The 9,726-nt window shown below is 42.6% G+C and overlaps 1 long non-coding RNA gene across 2 annotated transcripts in view; it reads right to left on the bottom strand.

Moving 5' to 3' along the window:
* Window positions 1-751: 751 nt before the first annotated feature.
* LOC115944019 (uncharacterized) overlaps window positions 752-9,726 on the bottom strand; it is a 238,613-nt gene continuing 229,638 nt past the window's right edge. For both annotated transcript variants that reach the window (XR_014147152.1, XR_014147151.1), the window contains one exon: window positions 752-1,223. This is a non-coding gene — a long non-coding RNA (uncharacterized LOC115944019). The remainder of the gene's footprint in view (window positions 1,224-9,726) is intronic.

Below are 9,726 nucleotides of genomic sequence, written 5' to 3'. Positions count from 1 at the left end.
TGTACATACCGTGGTAATTTTAATGACAGCATGTCCCAAAGACCTCAGACATAAAATAATAGTCTCACCAAAGGTAGAAATGAATGGGGATTTTACAGAGGTAGATTAGCTGCTGTTCTACCAGCCACAATAAATTATTTCTACCCTTCCAAACACAATACTTGCTGAATCCCCATGTCTTGCTGCCCCTAGGCTAAGTGGGGAAGAAAGACCTGAGCTGGTCCAAAGAGCAGTGCTACAAAGACAGACAAAATGGATCCAGTGATGTTTGCTCCCTCTCCCCTTTCCCACCATTGGAAAATGAAGACTAATGGCGATTAACAACTCTTGGTAACTACGTATGGACTATTTCTCAGAGAAAGCATGATTTAAACCAGAGCTATGAAATGGTTATTTCAAAATGTCCCACAGAGCCCTATCCCAACCAGACCTGAGCCTGTGGAGATAGATGTGGACATTCCGGGTGAGCCAGAGCCTCCACACATATTTTCCAAAGGAGCCCAGCTCCTTGACTCTGTCACTATAAGGAGCACAGGGAGACTATCTTTTTCAGGGTATGTTCCAAAGTGGGTTTTTTCCCTCATTTTTAGCCCAGAATAAAAGAGGTTCTTTCCCATGCAGAAAATACAGCCCTGCCCTCCCCATGATGAGAGAATGCTCAACACAACACCCTCCCTGAGCTAACTTAACTGATGGAGCTCTCTGTAAGCAGCCCCTGGACTACAACTGAAGCCAACTGGAGCATGCCCAGTGTCGTCCAAGATCCCAAGATTTGATATCATTAATGTCCATAGACAAATCAGCTGGCCAGTGGCTGGTGTTTTAGTTGCCTTGGTGGGTCAGATTAGGAAGCTGCTACAAGTCCAAAGGCCACCCAGGGAGGGTTCCTGGCTTCTGCCAACAGTAAGATTCCCATGGCTGCTCTGGAGTTGACCCCACCAGCACAGAGGGAGGCCTCTGCTGGCAAGACATTGGTTCTTCCAGACAGGGTGCGGCCTCCTGCTGTCACCATGACACACATCTCTCCTACAACCACAGACAACTAAGGTACCTTGGACTTAGAGGCAGGACGGGATGACTGCCATCCGAACCACTTTCCCAGGATGCTTAGTAGACTTCTTCCCCACAGGTGCTCCTCTTTCCGGTGCAGTGTGATGGTGAATGGCAGGGCTTACAAGTTGGGTTGCTAAGGTTTGAATCCCAACTCTGTCCATGTGAGGTTGCTGTGGGGTTAAATGGCACAATTGGTGGAACGGCTTAGAACAGCACCTGAGTCTGAGTAAATGTAGAATCCTCTCAGATTTGATTTCTGCCTTCCCAGGCACTGGGCCCACCCTCTTTCCCTCTCCCAGAGGCTCCAACCTGCCTGCCCTGCTGGGGCAGTGCCCCTGCTCTGGGTTGCTCCTCCCTTCACCCTAGTGAAACCCGCGTTCAGCTGCCAGGTGGAAAAGGGTCCACTATCCCCAAATCCACCGAAGGATTTAATGCACTGTCCAACAGGAGCATTTTTATTCCATAGGATGGCAAAACTTTAGCGACAAGGAACAAATTCCTAGGAGGGAATCTCAGAAATTCTTGGTCTGCAGGTAGAAAAGGTTTTTTATAATGTGCAGGAGAGTAGTAAAGAATAGAGGAGGAAGTAGACCAGGGCCTCGTAACTTCACGTTGATTTTAGGATAAGAAGAGCACATGTGACAGGTTTTGTAGGTCGAGTCAAGAAGTATGGAAGAGATGATACCACAAAGTTCTTTCCAGAAAAAGTAGGGTTGACAGGAACCTGATATTCACAGATGGGGGCCAAGATATGGAGACCCTGCTGGCGGCACTCACCAGCCCAGGGTTACCTGGCCACCAGGCTGGCCCACAGGCCCACGGGCTCAGGAGTCTTTGGTGAAGGATGTTGAAGCTAAACTTTTACTTCCTTGTGCTTTTCATGTATCCAAGGGCACAGGCAACTTAGAGACACCTGGATAAGTCTGTTCTCTTCAATTTCCTGGGACCAGCACAGCCACATCAATTATCTCTCTGTCCCTCTTCACCTCCCTTACATCTCCTCAGACAATCACACATACTCCCACCTTTACTAGATTTCAGAAAAAGGAACTAGACAAAACACAAACTCTAGAGACCATGAGTGGCCGGGTGATGCTGGCCAGGAGCAATCATATGTGCCCACAGATAGAGGCACGATGCATCACCAAAGGCTCACGGCTTGTGCTCTCTGCAGTCTGCCATCTTGCTGGTGGACAGTGACAATCCCCTTCCTTTCTACCTCATACTCAGGTCACCATAAGCTTGTCACTGGCCATTCAGTGCTGAAAAGGACTAGTCAGAAGGGACTGAAGTAGACTGAGGGAATCCAGGCACCCCTGGCCCCCACCAGATGGAACATTATCCTCTTGCGATCTTAATGGCCTCCCTGCGGCAAGGGGAGCCTCTGCCCCCTGCCCATCAACTAAGTAGCCCATCCAGGGCTCCAGTTCCTGGAGGGAGGACCTTAGCTTGTTCCAACTAACTTCATGCAGCACAAAGCCCAGCCCATTTCTGTGTAGCTCTGGGCATTTAACAAATGCTTTTAATGATGATGATGCAACCCTCTCTGCCTAGATCTGTCAGGGTCCCTAAGGCATGAAATGGTCCCCTGAGAAACATATATTATCTGAAGCTTTCCCTTTTGCTTAATTGTATTGTACTAATGTTCTTTTCCACAGGATTTCTCCTCCCCCAACTCCTCCACCCAGCTTCACTGGGGTTGGATTTACATAAAAGACCAGCACGTTATAATTGTGATGATTGATCACTGAAGTTTCCTTGGGTTCAGATTGTTTCCTAATGTGGGTCATTTTTCATCATAAAGAGTCGGCTGATAATGATGTCATTTCCATTGCTTGAATTTCGAGGCAGTGGCCACATATCAGAGTTTAAATGACTGTCTATAGGGCAGCAAAATCGTGTCGTTATCAGTTTGAAGCAGTCACAGCTTTACTCCTGGGGACAAAACAAGAATTGAGGCCTCCTAAAACTCATCAAATAAGAGCAGGATTCCAGGAATACAAATCTGTATCAGGAGCTGGGGAGGGGGAGGGGAGGCAGTGAAGCAAACCCGCTTTGTGTGAAGCTGTGTGGCAGGCATCAAATAAAAACAACAAAGTCACACCTGACAGAAAATAAGCCACATTGCTGATCATAGGATATCTTAAATGTGCTCTCCCACAATCATTTAACTGTGATTCCATGGCAAGATTAACAAGCAAGAACTGAAATCACTCATGAGGGGGCCTTTGGAATAAAACCCATGTACCAGACAAGCCCATCAATGCACTTCCCACTAAGTGAGTGGGACCGGGACAGATCTGGAAAATGACCTCCGTTTTTGTGTGTGAAATATGGAAATGAAATGATGTTATATGTGTTATATGTGTTTAAAACCAATAGCCGCACCATTAAAATCCCACAGCTTGCACATCCTAAATCAATGCTGCCCAGATGTTGTTTTCCGCCATTTGCTTCTAACCACCTTCCCACACAGCTCTGCTTTCTGGAACCCCTCCAGGATGTCCTGAAGATGTTGAAAGTTGTCAGCTCAACCTTAGTCCTACTTTCCATGGCCTTTCTCATTCAACCCAACATGTTTTCCCTCCTCTGCACTCTTTATTTGGAAACATTTCTAACTTAAGAAAAATTATAAGAAAAGTAAAACAAACACTGCTTCACCTAGATTCACCACTGGTTCCCACGGTCTCAAATTTGCTTTACCTCTCTGTAACAATAAATATACATATTATCGGGGCGCCTGGGTGGCTCAGTTGGTTGGGCGACTGCCTTCGGCTCAGGTCATGATCCTGGAGTCCCGGGATCGAGTCCCGCATCGGGCTCCCTGCTCGGCGGGGAGTCTGCTTCTCCCTCTGACCCTCCTCCCTCTCATGCTCTCTGTCTCTCATTCTCCCTCTCGCAAATAAATAAAAAATTTAAAAAAATATATATATATATACATATTATCATTTAACCATTTGAGAATGAGGTGCTTTACCTATGCGACTTCATGACACTTCCATCCCTGCACACGTCAACATATCAGGGTGTATCTCAAAAGAACTAAAAGATTCTCTTCATTTCCACAGTACAGTTACCTTATTCAAGAAATTTAACATTAAAGGGCGCCCGGGTGGTTCAGTCAGTTAAGCATCTGCCTTCAGCTCAGGTCATGATTCCATCTGGGGATCAAGCCCCACATTGGGCTCCCCGCTCAGCGGAGAGTCTGCTTGTCTCTACCCCTCCCCACTTCCCCCCCCCACTCCGCACTTGTGTTCTCCCTCTCAATTAAATAAAATCTTAAAAAAAAAAAGAAATTTAACATTGATACAATGCTATTATCTAATATACAGTCCTTAACTTAGCTCCCCAGTTGTCCCTATAAAGTCTTACGTAGCTGATTTAAATGTGTATGTATATATATATACTTAAGTTATATTTAATATAATCTAAATTATATATATATATAATATGAAATACAGAAATCGATACCTGTATCTCCAGGATTTAATCAAGGCTCTCACATTGCATTTAATTGCCATGTCTCTTTACTTTGGTCTCCTTTTTGCTTTGTTTTGTTTTGGTTTTGTGGGACGGATTTGATCTTCACAGTATCAGTATAGACTCATTATTTAAAAAAAAATGTATTTGTTAATATAATGGAGATATGTCAATAGGACATCAGATGTAGCTTGAAGGAATTCCCACTAGGAAAATGGACATAATTTGAACATCAAAATGGCTAATGAGAGTAATGGCTATATAAGACATTGGGGGGGAAAAGAATACATTCTGTTATGAAAAGAATAAAAGTGACAAGAAGGAAACAGGGAAGCTCTTCATTACAGAAGAATAATAAGTGAGGAAGGAAATTAGCGAATTACCATTTTATAACCATCAAAGTAATAATTCAGGCAAGAAACCATCACCTCCAGTCCATATTTAAATCTCCTCTCCCATACTGAGAACCCAAGTTCCCAGCAAACCCAGTACAAACCTGTTTGTTCAGTCCTGCAATGCACACATTTTCAATACTGCTACATCATTGCCATTACCAACAGCTTAAGTAAAGTTCAAGATTTCTTTGCAATTTTTGTTCTTAGGAAATATGCTGGGAATACACAGTCAGAATACTATGCTTAGATGTGACTTGAATATTTTTTCTAATGTGTGATTTTCATTTATTTGATATAAAGGTACATTCTTTTTCTGGTTGAATTCAATATCTATCTTTTTTCCATCTTTCATTTTTATTTAATTTTATTTTTTAGACATGTAAACCATTAACAGCTTATAAGTCAAAACCAAATCAAGAGGTATACTCAAGAGAGGTCCCTACTACCTCTTGCATTTGGTTCCATTCACCCCGTAGATAACTAATTTCATTAGTTTCTGGCTTTTCTTGTGTTTCTTTTTGTAAAAATAAGCAGTTTCAACAAAGGTGTTTTTTTTTTTAAAAGATTTTATGTATTTATTTGACAGAGCCAGAGAGCACAAGAGGGGAGGGGCGGAGGGAGGGGGAGGAGCAGAGGGAGAGGGAGAAGCAGGTTCCCCACTGAGCAGGGAGCCAGATGTGGGACTCGATCCCAGGACCCTGGGATCATGACCTGAGCTGAAGGCAGACGCTTAACCAACTGAGCCACCCAGGCGCCCCTCAACAAGGGTGTTTAAAGCCATTAACAGGGGCCCTGGGTGGCTCAGTTGCTTGAGCGACTGACTCTTGATTTCCACTCAGGTCATGATCTCAGGGTTATGGGATGGAGTGCCTGGTCAGATCAAGCCCGCATTGGATCCAAGCCCCCTTCAGAACGAGCCCCCACCACTTGCACGCTCTCTCTCTCAAGTAAATAAATAAATATAATCTTTAAATTTTAAAAAAGCCATTAACATTTGCATCCCTTTCATAATAACTGTTTTCAAATTTTGAAAGACTACGTGAGAAAATTCTAAAACGTAAATCCATTCCAAGAACATTGCTTCCCGTTTCCTACTTGGCATTAGAGGAAGTATCTTTCCTTCCTTTACAAAAGACATCAGAAAAGGTGAATAGTGGGGAACAGGAAGAATGAGGGAGGCCAAACCCTGCCATGTGACTTAGGGGGCTAAGCACCATCAAATTCTTCAAAATGTGTATTTTTTTAAACTGAGCAGCAAATGAGAGAGCAAATACTTGCCCCACTACTGATTCTCTTGTCACTGGTATGATCAAAATAACCTGCCAAGCCACAGTACTTCTTAGGCTAAAAACAAATCTGATCATATTACTCTCCAGCTGAAAACCCTCCTATGCTTCCCCACTGCCTTCAAAATAATCCCCAAACTTACACAGTCTTCAGTAGGGTGCCTTCTCTGCACTTTGCAGGCTCGCACAAGTGCACACACACACGCTAGTGATTTTCAACAGCTTGGTTCTTTTCTCACCTTGTTATTTGCTTTGCTCACACTGATCCAGCTACTTGAAATGATCTTCCCCACGTGAGCCAGGATGTCAGGTGGTTGGGTTGCACCTTGATCAGCCCCATGAAGCAAGTCTGTTCTATGAGCCCTGAAGAGGCCTCTGATACTGCAAGGCTTCCCATGTCTGAAACTTGGGTGTTGGGTTTGTAACAGACCTTCTGAGACTACAACTACTCGCCTAACACAAGAAAGGGGTGTGACGGGAAATGGGATTTGCCAGTTTAACCTTCAAGCCAAGGACAGATAGACAAAGGCTCATTGTGATGACAATAGAGCACTTAGCCCCAGCTTATAGAGTCCTGCCCTATGATGCATCCCTGAACCCTCCTGATGGTGAGGTCCACTGTCCGCCACCAAGTGCCTTTCCTGCCTCGGGCCTCTCAAGTTCCCAATCCTGCAAACTCATGGCTCCTATCTGCCTCAACCCTACTTCACTTTTTTGTATTCCCAACCAGGCTAGCAAATTAACAGTCTCTTGAGAGGTTTCATTTGAATGCTCTTCATGCGCTCCTATTTCTTGAATCCTACATCGGCCCCTACATGGCACTATAATAAGCCCATAAATCCTGAAATTTAATCCTGGTCTGGTTCTTTCTATCGCCTTCCACTCCTCCCTTCCATTTGAAGAGATACTAATAGAACAATGATTTTCAGGCTTTACTGTGAAAAAGAATCACCTGAGGAATTTCTGACTCAGCAAGCCATGGGTGGGGCCCTGGAATCTGTGTCTCCAGCCTATACTTGGAAAGGTGGTCCTAAGACCACTTTACGAAACACAATAAGTAGACTATGTGGATGCTTTCTGTCACCCTGCACCCAAATTCGGCCCTCTGAGTGCTAGAGATATTCTTTCTCCTAATTACTCAAAATGACCCTTCACCACACATCGTGAATGGAATCTAGGCAGACAATCATTCTCACCAGAAATACTGCCCTCAGCTGGTCCTGGTAGGAACTACAGCTCCAAGACACACTCTTGAGTTCTTTATCCCAATTAAATTCTTACCCTAAAATAAATTTATCTTTGAACTATGAATAATAATATTTTCCACTCAAGTAATGGACATTATTCTGCTGCCTGCACATACTCTCTGTTTATCCACATCAATGTGATTTTTATTGTAATAGAATAATAATGCTTAACCGTGTATTTCATTTGTAAAGGTATTTAGATGGTATATATATATTTAGAATTCAGCACCCAACTTGCAGGAAACAATTCTACTAACATCCAGCTAATCACATATTACCTTCCTCAAAAACATAATAAAATCAAATTGGGCTTGACATCTATGGAGCTGTTGCAAATCAGAATTTCTACCACCTGGCAGATGAGTGGCAAATAGGAAGGGTGGAAAGTCTGGGAGCCATTCTAAGCAGAGTATGAAGGAGGCAACAGAGCCAAGTCCAGTCAAAGTACAGGATGGCTGGAGATGAGGGGCTGTTTTCCTTTGTCCTTCCAGGCATGAGCATCCTTATCTTCTCTTCTGAGAGTGTCAGAAGCTATTTTGGCCAAGAATGCATGTGGTTTTACATGTAAAGATCTTTTTTTAACAGTCTCGAAAAAATCAGAGGAGATTCTCAAAAGGTATATAGGGAATCCCAGACTGTACTAAGAAATGGGAAAGAGGAAGTGGAGTACATGCAGAGAGAGGTGAATGAAGCCTCAGCACCACTGGACCATGGCAAGACCCTAACATGCCACCTCTCACAAGAGCGGTAGAAAGTGTAGTGGTTAAGTGTGAGGCTCTGGGGTCTTTCCACTGGACTTGCACTCTCACTCTGCCACTTACCAGTTGTGATCTTAGGTGAGTTACTCAGTCTCTCCCATCCCCTTGAAGAGGGATCGTTTTAACTCCTGTAATTGTGATGATTGACTAAGGACTTGTTTTCTGCAAGATGGGTGATGGAAAGAGAATTCTCATGTATACTATCCAAAGACCTTTAAGTAAATACTACTGTTATTTTTATTGTGGTAAAATATACATACTATAAAATCTACCATTTTCACCATTTTTAAGTGTACAGTTCAGGGGTGTTAAGTACATTCCCATTGTTGTGCAACCATCACCAGCATCCATCTTCAGAACTTCGTCATTATCCCAAACTGAAACTCTTATTTTTTTGATCCATTAGCTGGTTTTGGTCCTGTTCATAAATTTCTTGGCATGGTATCCAACACATGTTAACTGTAGGAATAACATCAGGGATCATGGGGCTCCATTTCAACTCTGAATTTCATTTTTGAGCAGTTCTATTTGCAGGGATTAATATTTCATTACTTTTTCTCTTTCTCAGAACTCTTTCAAAGAACAAGGAGAAATTCTGCTTTTAAAAAAAATAGAATAAAAATCATTCTATCTTGAATTTTTATAAATTTAAAATATATAATAGAATCTTAGCAATTTCATTTTTCCTATATCTTTTTTTTTTTAAAGATTTTATTTATTTATTTCAGAGAGAGAGAATGAGAGAGAGCACATGAGAGGGGGGAGGGGCAGAGGGAGAAGCAGACTCCCCGCCGAGCAGGGAGCCCGATGCGGGACTCGATCCCGGGACTCCAGGATCATGACCTGAGCCGAAGGCAGTCGCTTAACCAACTGAGCCACCCAGGCGCCCCTCATTTTTCCTATATCTTAAAATATTTTGTAGTTCATCACCTTAGGCATTATCAGAGATTACTCACCAATTATTCTCAACTTTGCTTTAAAAATGCTAAAATTATGTGAAATAAAAAAACAATGGAATTGCCTAAAAAGTGATACAATAATGAAACTATCATGATTACAGCACCCCTCAGTCTTCCTGCTCTTGTACCTCAAGTATTGCAGTGTCTTTCAAGGATTAAGAAAGACAGGAGATACCCCCTTTGTAGTTTTTTTAATCATTCAGTGAACACAGATGAGAATTCATAATTTTTATTTTCTACCCATAATAGTAGAAATAAGGAAGTTTACAGAGGATAATGTTTCACAATTACTAAACAAATCAGAAGCTTAATGCAAAGAAATTTCACGTAACTAAAATCTCAGATTCTGAGTCTTCAGATGATGATTTCCTAGATGAATCTCCTCAAACTCTAGAATCAATGAGTAGACACTTATTTCTAAGGGACTAAAAGGAAATATTGTGTTCTCAATGAGTTAGTCACTCAATAAGAACTTTATCATGCAGTGTTTTGTGATCAGAACCTGGGCCATCTTATTTTGCTAAAAAGATGCGTGACAATGTTGTTTT

Source organism: Leptonychotes weddellii, chromosome 7 (assembly GCF_054177405.1).
Source record: "Leptonychotes weddellii isolate Sample4059 chromosome 7, ASM5417740v2, whole genome shotgun sequence".
NCBI lineage: Eukaryota > Metazoa > Chordata > Mammalia > Carnivora > Phocidae > Leptonychotes > Leptonychotes weddellii.
This window is presented reverse-complemented; position numbering and strand designations above follow the sequence as displayed.